The sequence below is a fragment of the Cyprinodon variegatus genome, unplaced genomic scaffold (genome assembly GCF_000732505.1).
Source record: "Cyprinodon variegatus isolate N-32 unplaced genomic scaffold, C_variegatus-1.0 Scaffold7, whole genome shotgun sequence".
NCBI lineage: Eukaryota > Metazoa > Chordata > Actinopteri > Cyprinodontiformes > Cyprinodontidae > Cyprinodon > Cyprinodon variegatus.
Window position 1 is genome coordinate 120021 of NW_015150460.1, and position 16436 is coordinate 136456.

The following is a 16436-nucleotide window of genomic DNA, read 5'->3' on the forward strand; positions in this document are numbered from 1 at the left end:
CTTCTATGATGCAGTGGAGGTTATGTCACAACAACCGCTGCACTGGGAACAGCACTCCCATCAATGTGGCTGTAGTCAGGAAACCAACAGATAACCAAACTATAAGTTGATAACGAAGGACGTCTTGGATCAGAATTGTGTTCATAACTGTTAGGATTATTCAATGATGATTATAAAATTAATGTGTGCTTATGAAACATTTTTGCAAGGAGATGCTCCACTCCTGTCTCATGATTCAGTCAGGAGACCATCCTGCCTTGTCATTCTGATGAAGCATTCTGTCTTCATGAACCGATCAATTGTTCTGTCAGAACAATACTTCGTTTGTAACCATGCGTCATGTTTTGTTAATAAACGCTCTGCAGAGAAGGTCCAGTGGGAGACAGTATGTTTGAGTCTGGGGTTCAACTGTCTCTCCTTCCTGCAGGAATTGTATCGATAAATTGTGTATTTCAGTTCTTAAGAAAAAATCTACATTTTATGAACCCGACAATAACCATTAAGGCAGGAGTGAAAGATAAGATCAGTCGGGAAGGTAAGAATTGTAGTTCAGAACACAAAGGATAGGAAACAGTGGAGGCAAATACCGGCTAACAGGTCCAGAACCGAGGCCGTGATAAGGAAAGGAAGGAATGCTGGCTCACATTAGGCTTTTCAATTATCTTGCAAAGGGCTGGTTATACTCCTGCATCAGTGTGTCACAGTGAGCTTGTTGCAGGTATGATGCAAATATTTTTGATTTATGCCCTATTTTGAAGTGTGGTATGCACTATGTTGTTCCATGCATCAACGCAAGAGGGACAATCAAGAACTAGCTGTGGGTCTTGTTGGGATCCAGAGGTTTGTCAACTTTTTTCCACTAGAGGGAGCCTGAGACCTTCCTCCTGAGGGCATGAGTCGACGTCTGCACACCTGTTCTCCATCTACTCATTTGGAGGCATATAAATGGAGGAGGATGCTGACACTTCTCTACCAGAGTGTTGCCAGTAACGCTACCCTGGTCCTGAGTTATCAGGTGATCAACCACCCCCCGAGACAGAACCCTCACCGCCTCGAGTCTTACCTGTCCGCCGCCACCTCTGACCTCAGCCATCAACCCGCTTACCAGCCTCCAGACCCTCAAGGTCCCCTCCCGGTCCCAAACTCCCCCTGAACAGGTAAAATCCCCAACTTCCGCCAAAGAACAAATTTCCTGGATGCTGACTAATCATCTCTGTCCTCCCCAAGTTGCCCCTGAGATCTGCCAGACAAAGCAAGGATTCCATTTCTCTTTGTTTGAATTCATTGTAAATAAATCTCACAAATGTATTTCCTGTCTCTGGAGTTTCTGCATGTGGGTCAGAAGACTAGACCCTAACATGACAGGTCTAGATACAGCCTAGGCAGTGAGTAAGAGGAAAAACGCAAGGAGAAAGTTTGTGCGACAACAGAGGGACATGAGGGCGAAAAAGGATGGGGAACCGGGTGGAAAAAGAGCCCCAGCATTCTTGATCACCTCGCTCTTCTAGCTGGTCCATCTTCACGAGTCGTTTTCCACAATGGCGGTCATACAAACAAAACAAGCCGGAGAAGAACACTCCCCTCCCCCTGGTGAGAAGGGGTAGAGTTGCACAGGTTGGAAGAGGAAGTAATAATGCCAGTAACAGGACTGGATATAAACAAACCAGTTGCCTTGCCAGATTCACGACAGTAAAAATATTTTTCTGAATATTATGACTGGATTGACCTAAATCAGAATGTAACTCTATTTCGATTGAAACCTCCAACATAGAAAGACTTAATGCAACAACTGCCAACAGTTGTGTCTTGTGTTTAGCTACTCCTGAATAAGAGACAATAAAAGTTTTTTTTTTTTTTTTTTTTGTGAAATGGCAAGGAAAAATAAGTGGAATGGAAATCACTGATCCAAAGTTTGGATCAGTGGACAATACACTGCAAAAACGATCTGGAAACGAGTAAAAATTTCTTAAAATTAGTGTATTTAGCATAATTCAAGCAAGTAAATAGTAAGATTTGCTAATGGAATGAGTATTTTTACTCAATTACAAAGTTTGGATCAGTGGACAATACACTGCAAAAACGATCTGGAAACGAGTAAAAATGTCTTAAAATTAGTGTATTTAGCATAATTCAAGCAAGTAAATAATAAGATTTGCTAATGGAATGAGTATTTTTACTCTTAAAATAAGATAATTAGATAATATCCACTTGGAATAAGACAACAGAATAGTTTTTTCTTATTTTAGATGTAAATTGCATTATTCCATTGGCAAAGTATCACTTAACTACTTAATTCAAGAAAGAAATTCTGTTTTTTTAAAGTAGGAAGGAAAATCTTCTCAGTTCCAGTGTAAAATTTTCTTAATCAGCATTGCATTAAAGGAGCCATTTCATCTGCTGGTGTTTGTTGACTGTGTCTTATTAAGCGCAGGCTTCTAACAGGGAATTGTTTTGGACTCCATGCTCCTCACTCTGCTGACATCTTCTGTGGAGATGCTTGCTTAATTTCCCAGCAGATGTATTCAACTGCTCAGACTGTTACAAATACCAGTATGTGTTTAAATGACTATGTTTTCACCATCAGCAAACTAGTCTGACCTGGACTCCATAGACTTATATATATATATATATATATATGCAAAAAAAGGACTTCCATTTCAAAGCAGAGAGGGAAGGATTCCACTCTCTTCAATCACAGCAGAAAAAAACACACCCACATTTAAACAACCCAGCTTTCTGAATCATCAGCCTGTACCATCTCTAAATTGGGTGGAAACTTTAACATTTACATTTTCTGTTTGGGAAGAAGTGAACTAAATTAAACCTCTAGACAAAACCCAAAACATCTCCCCTCCTTCTCAGACGGTATGGATTTCCCTTATGAGGCTGATTGGAAACACCAGGTCCTTGTCACCACTGCTCATGGGTGCGCTTCCATGGCAACACCTGACCAGGTAACCTCAAAGAAAAAGAGAGTGAGAACCAAAAATATATATATATAAGTTACATCAATAATGACAAAAACTTAAACCTTCCCCCAATAACTCAATTTTTCTAAAAGACAGGAAATGCCTGCTTACAACACCAATTAGTAATTCTGATATTTGGAATTTGCATTATATTGGAGAAGGACTTTACAGGCTCATTAAGAGCCACTGTTCTTGTTTTTAATACAGAAGAGACTTGTCTGTATTTGGTGATTTCTATTGAAGTGTTTTGGTCATTATAACCCACTTTAATCCTCTGTTTGAATGAGTAGAGCAAAAGCTGCGTTAGATGAAAATAATAAAACAGAAAAGTTTGCCAACAAAAGGACTACAGTGATGATGGAAAGCACAAATTAAGTGTGGAACCATAAATGTTGAAACTGAACTCGGAGACAACAGGCAGCTCCAATTAAATTGCAGTAAGAATAATGATTTTCTCCTGAGAATTCACACTGGCCTCAACCTTTCTGCTGCTCATCTATAACTTAGAAGGCATTAAGTGGCTAACTCTAGAAAGTCTCCCTTTATCTCATCTTCATTATATTGAAATATTTATTTTGCTTGGGCTCTAAAAACAGACAAAGGAGTGCAAAATTACTTTTTCATTTCTTATCAACAAGAGTATAACCGATTTACCCTACCCCAACTAATCAAACTTTAACTGTGGTGTTCAGTGTTGATTTCCTACCACAAATGTATACAGGCTAAAAAGTTTAGTTTTGGCCACTTTTGACTTATCCCCCGTGTCCCTTATATGACTTTAAATATGACTCCTAATAGTTTTGTCTCAAATGTGGGTTTCTTCTTTGCAATGTTCCAAAAAGGGAACATTTGAGGAGTGCACGGCTAGTTTTTGTTCAGTTTATAGATTCTTGCACCTGAGCTGCACATCTGTTTCTCCTCCAGTCTCAATAAGCTTTACGTACTTTTTGACCCATGTGCTTCTAGCCTAGCCCTTCCGTTAAGGTTGGCGGACATGTAGAGCAGGTTTGGAGTTTTAACTTACAATATTCATTTTAGATGATGTATTGAACAACCTTCAGAGAGGCTCAAAGGTTTTTAAAGTGTTCTTTAAATTAATAATTTTATGTATTTCTAAGTCTCTGACTCATTGATTTCTGGTCTTCTGTTCTTTGTTCAGAAATTTCAATAACAAAACACTGAGGCTGTCAAGATTGGTGGGTACTTGTTGAAGACTTGCTGACATGATTTTTTTGCAAAATTTTATGAAGAAGTAAAAATATAGAAGACATGATCCAGAACTGTCAAAAAACAACAACTCAGTAACCAAAAACTAGGAGACACTAAGGAGGAATAAACCAAAGGAATGAGGAAATGAAGAGAATTTTGCAAACAGTGGCTGAATTCGAATTCAGGTGTTGTGTCCTTCGAAGGCCAGATTCATAGGCCAATTTTCTCATAGCGAGGCGAAGTTTGGATTCCAAGACTCCTCGTTATGTATCCTTCTTTTTGCCCGATTTGAAGGATGGGTCCAGTGTATCCTAGGGGTGTAAATAATAATCGTTTTGTATCGATGCATCGATCCAACAGCCGAAGATCCGATGCATCGACAAGTCCGCAAGATAATCGATTCATGTTTTTTTTTTCCTCCGGTCTATTTTTATCCATTTGCTCCTGGACGTAATTCTCCCTCCCATGCTGCGGTGGCGCTAAACCTATTTTGCCCTCCTACCTCGCTTCCTGGTTATACTCTTACAGCAGTTTGTTGCAGTAAGCTTGACACAGACATTTTTAAATTATGCTCAATATTGAAGCGTGGTCTGTGCTACACGCTGTGGGTCTAGATATGGCCGAGGTGGCGAGGAAGAGGGGGCGAGTTTAGTCCGACGACGGAGGGACATGAGGGCCAAAAAGAGCGGAGATCCAGGTGGAAAAAGGGTCCCAGCGTTCTCGTGCACCTCGCCCTTCTAGCAGGTCAAACTTCACGAGTTGTTTTCCGCAATTTCGGTCATAAAAACAAAACAAGCTGGCCTCCTGTCTGCGGCACTGTTTGCGGTCAGCTACAATATGGGAGAGGAGCAGCAGAGCTTCTCTCAAGGGGGCGGGGACGTCTGGAGCCGAGGTATTGCATTGCACTCATTGCACTGATGATGTGCAGTATTTTTGCAGTGTTTTTTGATGCAACTTTTCAACTTCTGTTATTTGATGTTGTTTCTAAAAAAAAAATGCATAACGATATTACAGCTTTCATTGATTTATTTCAAACTTAAAACTTTGTTTAGCCTGTAAGGTCTAAAAAAATAAAAAATAAAAAAATTAATCGATTAATCGAATCGTATTGTGGTGTATTCTTGAGTATCGAAAACAATCGAATCGTTGGGTCAGGAAATCGATATTGAATCGAATCGCCATGATGGGTGTGATTTACACCCCTAATGTATCCTACATAGCCTTGGATATCTTGTGATTCATTGCAAGTCCAAGCAAGCGGGCTGCTCTGTGCACCAAACAGTGGTGAATAATGGAAGTGCAGTTTACTATAATACAAATATGTGAATAGTTCTGCCTGATATTAATGAAAATAGTTGTTTTAAATGGTTATTGACTCACATATGTGGGAGAAAATGTTTGGTTTATTGAAATGTTTTCAACTATCCCTGTGTAAATGGGTTTGGCTGAAATTTAAGGACAGATTCTAGACTATAAATATGATACGATGCAGCTGTTGAAAAAAATGTTAATAACACCCAGAACAGCAGTGCGAAGTTCAGTATTAATCCTTTTCCTGCTTTGTGTGTCAACTCTCACGGTTGCTAGGCAACAGAACGTACCGTGGCGGTAGCTGCAGCAGGCTGGACCCATTTGAATTCACAGCCAAAACTCTTCTGGTCTCCTTATTTTCACAGACCTAGAAGGATAAAGTCCAGATAGACCGGGTCCTTGGAGGATGCAGCCTTTAAAATCAAACACACCCAGTGACTGGAGAGGAGGAGTATATATGCTAAACAGAACAATGAAAAGGGTAATCAGCTAATTGGGAGCAGGTGTGGACAGAAGGATCTAGAAAGGAGATAGGGGAAAGGACTCTGATACAAGGGGGCACCAGAGAGAAAAACATAAGTGCTCAAATACAACCAGAAAACAATTAGAGTGACACAAAACGGAAATGAAACCAATGACACATAGAAAGAGAATCCCAGAAATCCATGTGTAACTGAAAACTCACAAAGAAAACTTAAACAGAATCAAAAAGCCCAAAAAGACAGAGGCTTTAAAAGAATCTGTGTTCATACTGAGATTTAATAGGACACAGGTAGACTGTAACTAAAAATATACTTTAAGCCTAAAAAATTTTCCTTTTACAACGAAGCATTTCACATTTGATTTGGGAGTTTTTATTTAATTGTATTTTATTCTTGTTTTCGTTGCTTTTATTCTCTAGCATGTTGAGACCTTTTAATAAATGAGGTTCTTTATAAATTATTATTTATATTATGTCTAAGGATCATTGTTCTGTCTTTTTATAGGAATAATGTATGCAGTAGAGGCAGCTGAATGTATGTCGTACATCTTGGTTTCTTGTTTATGAAAAAACAAATACAATAGTTAGATTTGTCAATCATGTATTATTTTCCATCCATTTGGAAATTATAGTTTCCTTGGGGCTGATAATTTAGAATCACACACATTTAAAGGGCATAGTAACTTCCGGTCAAGTCATCATGAACTGTCTTTACCCCCCTGCATGCGCCTTAAACCACATTATTGTGCAATATAGCTTCAAGCTGTATTTGGACTCATAGATGTTGCACTTTTCCAACTGATGTAAGCTCAAGCTTGTAAAAAAAGTCTTTCTGTAGGCTAAGGTCACAGAATGTCTGACAGGCTTCTAAAATCAAACTAGAAAACCAAAACCTGCAATAATCTGAAAATAATTTTTCTTTCTTTCACCATCTGAACCAGCAACAAATTGACTTTTACAGCAAGAAAAACAAAGGTCTCACGTTACAAAATCTTTCCTCTAACTTTAAATTTCATACTTCTCCTTCTGCCTTCAATCATCCCTTGACTCTTTTCTACATCTATTAAAGTAATTTAAAATACTATTCTTAATACAGCAAGATAAATGAAAAGACAAAAGCTGCAGTTTTATGGAGGCAATAATGCCTGCAAGGAAGAGTAAAAATGAATTGCAATTTAGTCCTCAGCATATTTCACAATGAACAGCTTGTCTGTATGAGGTCCCTTTTTTAGTAGATTAACTCCCTTCGGAGCTTTGCAAAAATAAAAAAGCATGAAATGTGTTTTCCATCTGTAGTATCTAACTTACTGATGTGCATTGCCAAAAATGGATTTCATACTACTAATCCCTATGTATGCAAACTGCTTTTACTCCGCAGTTATGGAAGAATTATCGCACTTATTACGGTAGGGACCTGTTCCAGAACTCCACTATTGCTAAAGTCGTCTTACAATAATATGTGGCCAAATTATTTCAAATCTCTGTGCTTATCCATGGCAAAAAAAATAATAAAAAATGACATTTAAAAGTGGAGAAATGAGAAGTTTCTTTGATGAAATATGGGGGATGAGAAGTAAAAAAGGCTGAGATTGAGGCACCAGTAAGGTCTCAGGATAAGGAGGCCACTAAAATGCAACAGTTGAAGCAATTAATGAAGGTGAGGATAATGATATCAGCATAACTGACAGTGTATTCTCATTATGAGTTCGTATGAAATCGTACGAAAAGTTATGCACCGTAATTTCGTACGTTTCGGACGTTTTTTCCGTCGTATGCGCATCTTACACACCATTTAATAACTTCGAATTTAACATACAATTAACCCTAACCCTGACCCTAACCCTAAGGTATAAAACAGCAAACAACGTAGTTAGAGACATGAAGAAGTAATTATTGCACTGTTTTTCCCATTTTTACCTCCCGTACGCGGATCTGCTTTTTTTGTCTGTCTGCCTGCGGCTGCGCATGCGCACTGATCTGTTTTTTTGAGGAAAAACGTCCAAAACGTACAAAATAGTGTGCATAACTTTTCGTACGATTTCATACGAACTGATTATGAGAATATGTTGTAACTGATGAGGATGAGAAGATAATTCACAGGAAAATGAGGTAAAAAAAGGAAGGCACAAAGTCAGGCAAATCAGCTTATCCATTCCATTATATTTATCATGGAATTATATTTAATTCAAGTGCAAAGATATTAGATTCGGTTGTCTTTGTGAGATATTTTGCTGCCCAGTGAAATAATCAGAACCTTAAGAGCTCCTAAAAGTGATAGCTGGACTCCTGTATGGTAACTTAACTTATGTATATATATATATATATATATATATATATATATATACATAAATTTCCCATTGGCCCATACCTAAAAGCTATGTTGTTTGTTTCTTAGAGGATAACTGTATTGTTTTGTTCAATTGATTTACATATGATATATGTAAATTAACCCCCCCCCACACACACACACACACACACAAACACACAAACAGATCACCATGTAAAATTATCTACACCTGCCAGTATGTAAAAACCAAGAAAAAACTCTGGAAAAATCAGTCTGTGAAGGCAAAGCTTTTGATATGAGCAGTCTATTGGAGCCTCGTTCAGAGGATGTTGGGCTTAGCTTTAGAGAGAGACGATCAAACGCTGTGAAATCTGCGCTCCTCTGGATCAAAAGGAGTCAGCTCAGGCAATTGAATTAGGATGCCTGAACTGCATGTAGATTTGGTAGATTTAGGATTAGGTTTCACTTTTACTCTTGAAAACTCCTGAATGATTTGGAAAGAGTCGCTGGAGACGGGGATCTCTGACCCTTCCTTTTCTTCCTGACCATCTCTCATTTGTTTACATATTCATCATGTTTTTGCATTCACATTCAGTTTGGATGCAGCACTTCCAGTAGATCCCAGCCACTGCTGGAACCATTCAACTAATACATCTGTCCTGTCTGCCAAATATTCAAACTGCTTTTTTTCCCCCCTGTGACACAGTCAGTGCTTTGGCTGTTTGCCAGACAGTACTTTCCACCTCTGCCTTTCGGGCCATCCTTTCACAGGAACCTCTTTTGAGCTGTGAAAGGAAAGAAGTTGGAGGACTCCTACGGTGCACTATCCACATCTAAGGGAGCTCGTGATTACTTTTTTTTATTTTTTTATTTAAAACACTCAAGGCTGTAGTTTTCATGAACATGTCGGGAATGAGATTAAAATTCTGCTTGCTCAGTTTCAGATAACATCATCTAAAAATACATTCAACTTTTTTTATGTACTTTAGTTTTGCAACAGAGGTTAACCTAAGTAACCACAGTAAAAACAACAACAAAAACATTTCTATCAACAGATTGCTTAAAAACAATGGAGACTTTGTTTTATTCCGGACTTCTCATTTGAATTCTTGAACCTTCTAAGCTGTAGAACAAGGTTGGTCAATAAACAGATACTCCTAAGAGTTGTCTTTCGTATCAAACCCAAATTGTTGCCTAAGGAGTTTTCCAGACAGACACTCCATTAAGTATGCTGATGATAGAGTCCTGGTCAGTTAGTTAGACTAAGACTTAATTTATGGTCATTCTCTTAAGCATGGGGGCATAGAAAAGAAATTCCATTGTATACAGCTTATACAACAATGTAATGAGATTGCAATTGATAAAGTTTGAATAATGTGGAAATTATAAACTGCAGCAGCAACAGGAATGTAACAGTGCAGGGAGGAAAAAAAGAATGAAGTGTGCAGAAGAATAACCAAACATGTTGACAGCACATAACAGTGTAAGACGGTTTTAAATATAAATGGATTTAAGAATGTGCAGCCCTGGTTTTGGTGCCAAATAATGGTGCAGAATGGCAATAAAATTCAGTTCTGTGGATGTTTGATGTTAGGAGTTGACAGTTCAACAGCCTGGTGGCTAGGGGGAAAAAGCTGATGCAGAACCTGGGGAAAGTGCAGATGCTGCGGAGCCTCTTCCCAGAGGGCAGCAGGGAGAACAGTCCATGGTGGGGGTGTGAGGGGTCACTAATCATGTTACGGGCTTGAGACATGCAGTGCTGAGGTGAGATGTCCTGAATGAGAGGAAAGTGGGCCCAAGTGATCTTCTCTGCTGTTCTCACCACTCTTCTCACCTTCTTCCAGTCTGAGGCGCTGCAGCCTCCACACCATACAGTGAGACAGCTGGTCAGAACGCTCTCTATGGTGCTTCTGTAGAACGTTGACGGTGGGTTGGAGCAGGTGGGCTTTCCTCATCATGTAAAAGCAATTCTGTGCCTTTTTAATCAGTGATTGGTGTTTACAGACCAAGTTAAGTCATCTGTGATGTACAATTCCAGGACTTCAGGGCTGCTAACCACCTCCACAGCAGAGTTGTTGATGAGCAATGGAGCGTGGCTAGGCCAATTTTTCCTAAAGTGATCTCTTTCATCTTTCTGAAGAAAAGGAGGAGCTTGTTCCAATTTTTGATTTTTTATCCTTAACTATAGTAAAATAATCAAACATTTTACAAAGCTCAAACAAAACTGGAGAGATGTCTAGAGATTTTATGAAAGGCCCATCGTCCTGGACAAGTTATATCGATAGTAATCAAATCAAGTCAGTCTGAAGTTTTGATATCATGGTGTTTTGCTTGAAAGCAAATTAAATTGGGATCTATGGACTGTGATTATCGGTACAAAGGCAGTATGATAATGTACTCCCAAAAAAGCTGCTGTTCTTTAATGTTCAGAGCCATATACTTAACATGTTTTATCCTTCTTTAGTATCTGCCCAAAAAAGAGCTGTCAAAAAATAACAATTTAAATGTTGGGAATTGTTGTAACAAGTATTGAAAGTATTAAAAAGGAGTAGAGGGTCAACAAAGTAAGAAACATCATGAGTTACAAAACCCACTCCCTTATTTTCCCTATAAAACAACCAAAGGCAGGATGATGGTATTATGCGCATCCTCAGATTTCTATTTGTTTGTTTAACAATTTAGAAGATGTAAGGTTGTATCACTAATATAAAAAGGAAGTTTAACATCTGTCTTATCATTATTCATCATTATAACCTAAAATCTGTAGTCTAGCGAACATTAATTCTGTATTTTTAAACAAGTTTTGAAGAGTTATTGCAGGAATGCTTATTAATGTATTATCCCTGTCAAATAAATAGATAAATTAAAATGAGCACAGTGATGTTGCAGAGCTCCCTTTTTAATGTCATGTTGACCTGACCAAGAAAAAAAAGAAGGTCTTTTCATTTATTATGTCTGCCTGTCTTTCTTTAAACTATCTACAGTAGGCATCAACTTTGTCTACAATTTGTAATTTTTTTTATGGTGGTAGGTGTAGCTTGGAGGATGAGATAAAGTAGATTTTTGAAGAAAATGGATGTAAGTTAAGATGGAATAAAGGAGTGAGAATATTTGGACCACATTCTTGGTTAATTAATAACACTATTCAATTTTATTTCAATGATATTTTTCAGCAAATCATCCTGATGACATTGTCAAAACACAGGATTTGCCTGAAAACCAAAAAAGGCTAAATGCAAAAGTTTCTCTTCCATTTACTCACAATAATTTCCATTTTCATTTGCATTGTCTTGCTCCACTTCACATAATCAATTTCAATTTCTTATTATTTGTAGCCAAAAAGAGCCACGCTCGGCTGATAATCTTTGATCTGGCACCAGCTTCCTCCACAGTCCTTCATAATTTGCCCCACTAAATAGACCAGCATCCCACCTCCAGCGCTCTCCTCACTCCACACTTAATTTTGTTTGCTTAGCTGACAGTGAATATAATAACAAGAATGAGAGGATGTTTATAAGGTGAAATCTTATTTTGTGAACAAAGCTATATATACAAGTCATACTGTGAAGGCTCAATTTCATAACTTGTTGGCAGAGCAGTAAAGAACATGACATTTCTGTGAAATATTTTTTCAAACTGTCATTTCTCATTGAATACTTCTTAAACAAACATATCTTTCATAAAAGTTATTTTTGTAATTTGTTTTCTGACTTTTAGCTCACAATAGCAGCCAGAACTTACAGAAGAGTGCAGCTTTTATGTATAGAACACCAAACTCAAGCAGCAGTGTGTAATTAAAACTCTGCCCATAAAATACACATGACAGCAAATCGCTCACTATAATATAAGTGCATAAGGTGAAGAGTTATACGGCAATTTATCAGTAAACAAGAGGAAGGCAGGAGAACTGCTCTCTAAGGGAAGAATCTTCAGACATAACCGACCACTGCCTTAGACAGAGATTAAAAAGTTCTCTTTAAAGAGTTATATCTAGATTTAACCCAGCACACTGGGAAATTCACTTCTGGAACAAGAAAATGGGGTTTAAAATGCCAACAGTTTGCCAGAATATATTTAGTATATCCAGTTTTCTTTTTGTTTTCAGCTATAAAATGTGTTAAGGGACTATTCTTTTTTCTTTTTTTAACAGAGACATGGTTTGTGATGTGGATTCAGAGTTATTGTCTTTCATCTACTGATCTCTATTTATTCATTGGATACCGGATTGCCCGTTGGTAGTATGGAGTTGAAGTGAAGCCACAGGCCGCCATATTGGTACTCCCTAATTAGACCAGTCAAGATATAAGCTATACGTGTGCTACAGGATCAAACAAAGAGGATTTTCTCATTTTCAGGGGGAATTAAGACTTTTAAAATAAAAATAAATGTATCAGTTTGACACACACTTGCTATTTCATAGCATCAGTAGATTACTTTAACTAATAATAAAAAAATAGGCACATCACATTGCATCATTTTAAAGTCAATGAAGAATCTAAAACATGTTAATATAACATATCATACAAATCCATCACAATAAAGTTAATGTGTTAATCGAGCATAATAATGTTAGGACTCCTAACATTATTAGGACTCTGTTTTTGTGTGTTTGTCTTCCTTCCTCCACCAGGCGGCGCCTCGTTCTGATTCTCTTTCTCACACAGCTGCAAGGGGTTACCTCGTTAACGGAGTGTTCTTAAGCTGCTGACTGCCACTACCTCGATGCCAGAGTGTTTGCCAGTTTTGGGTACTCTAGCCAAGCTGAGTTTTGCTGAGTCAAACTGAGTTTTTGTCAACCTGAGTCTTAACATTGTTTTTAGTCTTTACCTATCGGCAGGAAGTCATCCTGCAAACTGGATTTTTCTGACCTTCTCTCCCTGGAAGGATCAACTGAGCTTCAAACTGAGCTGAGGAAAGAAACCAGAGGTTTGGATCCACTTTTCCCCGAGGAAACGTTTTAGCTTCACACTGAGCAAAGGGATTCATCTGCACAACAGTCCGTTCAAGTGCCGCAGGAAATCTGAGTGGCAGTCAGTCTTTCTCCGTTCATCTACAAGCAACTGCATTTTGGGTAACCCTGTCCGCACTCCTCCATATGAGACAAACACTGGAACACATTCCTCACCTACTGGAGTCTAAGAGTCAACCTAATCTCTGGAAACGTGAGTCTGCCTACCTTTTCTCCTCTTCAAGTTCGAGAATCAATTTCTTCCACTGAAACTGAACTAACTGCAGTGTCTTCCCCTCACCTTACAGTTCCGGTTGAGCAGTGTTCAGAGCAACACTGGAATCTCCACAAAACTTCTCGATGGACTGGTTTATCTGCATGTGGGTCCGAGCTCTTGATAAAATCATGACAAATAATACAGATGTTTCAGAAGTCCTGAATTGATGATAAACATGTAATATAAATGCATTGATTACATTGTTATGTAATTACATTTTACATGTCTGGTAATGCATGCAAAAAAAAAAAATATAATATATATATTTATATAGCAACTGGATAGCTCAGTTGGTAACACCAACATACTCCAGTACAGGTCACCGTGACTTCGACTCCCGGTCAGGGCATGGACTACCAGGTGGACCCTTAGGTAAGGTCCTTAGTGCTAATGGCCTACCTCAGGCATGAGTGAAACCGCAATTACAAGAGCCATACCGGCTCGGACATCGCCGGGGTTAACAAGGACCGCGTCAGTTGCAACTTGGGCAACTTGATGAGAAATGGGCTACTGGAACAAGACATACATGAACTATAGCAGAAAACTTGGACCTGATGAGGCAGGTATGAAGAGCTGGACAGCACCAGGCCCTGACATGATCCACACCTACTGGCTGAAAACACTAACCGCACTTCATGCATGCCTGGCAGCACAAATGAACCAACTGCTGATGGATGGGACCCACCCAGAATGGTTAACCCAAGGACAGACAATTCTGATCATGAAGGATCCCCAGAAGGGAACAATCCCATCCAACTATCGACCAATAACTTGCCTCTGTACCACATGGAAGCTCCTGTCAGGCATCATAGCGGCTAAGATGAGTAGGCACATGGCTCAATACATGCACTCTTCCCAGAAGGGAATAGGCAGTAACACCAGAGGAGCCAAGCACCAGCTACTGGTGGATAGAGCACTTTTGTTTAATATATAATAATCAAATATTTGAGTTGCTTTTTTTTCCCTTCAATATAACATGCAATATATTTCAGTACATGTCTTTTTTAAAAGGGAAATACAAAAAACACTAAAAAAATGAGAGCGTCATCCACTTAATAAAAAAAAAAAAATACTACAATGACATTTCACAGTGAATTACTTTCTACTTACTCTACTTTCTACTTTCTAACGTTAGACACAATGTCAATGACTAACTCAGTCAATATCTTAAAGTCAGTCCAAGATACCCAGACAATCACGCTACATACTATACTATAGGCTACATTGGCTTATATTTATTTTTTCTTGGTTAGTACATCTAATGAATATGAAATTACCTGCGGAATGTCTTCCCACAGCTGGCAAACTGCTTGTTTTTACAGCCACATGCTAAACATGTAGGCATTTTTTCTGTGCGTCTCTGTGGGAGTGGGGACTAGCAGCATGGAAGACAGTGGCTTCAATTTTTTCGGTCAGTCAGCAATCCAATAGTGGATAATAGTGGATCTGAGAAGGACCAACACACCTGTGACCCCTGTTTCCATCCAGGGGGTTCCTGTTGACACTGTGGAGGAGTATAAGTACCTGGGAGTGTACTTTAACAATAAGTTGGACTGGACTAGAAACACCGAGGCGGTCTACAAAAAGGGCCAAAGCCGACTATTCTTCCTAAGGAGGCTGAAATCCTTTAACATCTGTGGGACGATGCTGAGGATGTTTTATGAGTCCGTTGTTGCTAGCACGCTCTTCTTCGCTCTCACATGCTGGGGCAGTGGGCTGAGGGTCGCTGAAAACAACAGACTGAACAAGCTGATCAAGAGGGCCGGTGATGTTGTGGGGGAGCAGCTGGACACCCTGACCACAGTGGCAGAGAGGAGGATGCTGTCCAGGTTTCAGTCCATCTTAGACAATGACTCACATCCTCTCCACGACACACTGGTCCAGTAGACGAGCTCCTTCAGCAGAAGACTCCTCCTACCCAGATGCACCACAGAGCACCACAGGAAATCATTCCTACCTTTGGTCATCAATCTATATAACGCCTCCCTCAAGTGATTCAGCCCACCCCGTAATTGACATATATGCACTATTTTTGCACGCCATGTATCACTTTACTTGGATTTATCACTTTACTTGGACTTTTCACTTTATTTGGATTTAGTTTTTACATATGCATAGATATACGTACAGATATATATACAGAAGAGCTATATGTGTATATTTTTTATCTCTTTTTATTCTTATTTTTTATCTTTATTATACTGTATAGTTGGATGTGTGTATGTATCATATAAAACTGTAACTGGAGCGTGTAACAAAAGTAATTTTCCTCTGGAATTATTAAAGTATTTCTGATTCTGAATATATAAATAGAGATCAGGGGATTCATCGCTGTGAAACCACATGGAATATTTACTGATATAGAAAGAAGACAGCTGTTTTAGCAGCAAATGTAAAGTTTCTTTTAGGACAATCCTACATTTCTAAATTCTATCTATACAAAAATTGTTAAATGCACTTTAATGACCTTAACTATAATTTTGTTTCTCATGACTTTGTAGACCAGGGGTCTGATTTGTCATGCTTGCCAAGGCACGAAATGGGACCTAAAACTTGCACCTTCCACTGAAAAGTTTTGATCTGTGAAGCACAAACTCAGCATGTAATGGCGTGTTTCCTCATATAAGCTATGACCCGTGCATATGCACATTTTATAGGAAAAGGGAAAAATGGTGACACATCCTCTTATTCATCTACATGTGTCTTCATCTTGGGCCTGAGCGCTAAAGTCAATATTTCACATGCAAATAAAACTCCCTTTATTTTGCTTACTGCAAAGGCTCACACAGGTCTTTAAACTTATAGTTTTAGAAGTGGTTTAGATGATAATAAAATAAAGTTCCTGTTACAATCACACAGTTACAATTGCTTTTTTTTCTCCTTACCAAATTACACTTCACACAGGGTTTTGGGGTGCAGATGGTAAGCTTTCATTTTCAAACACATCCCTTCTA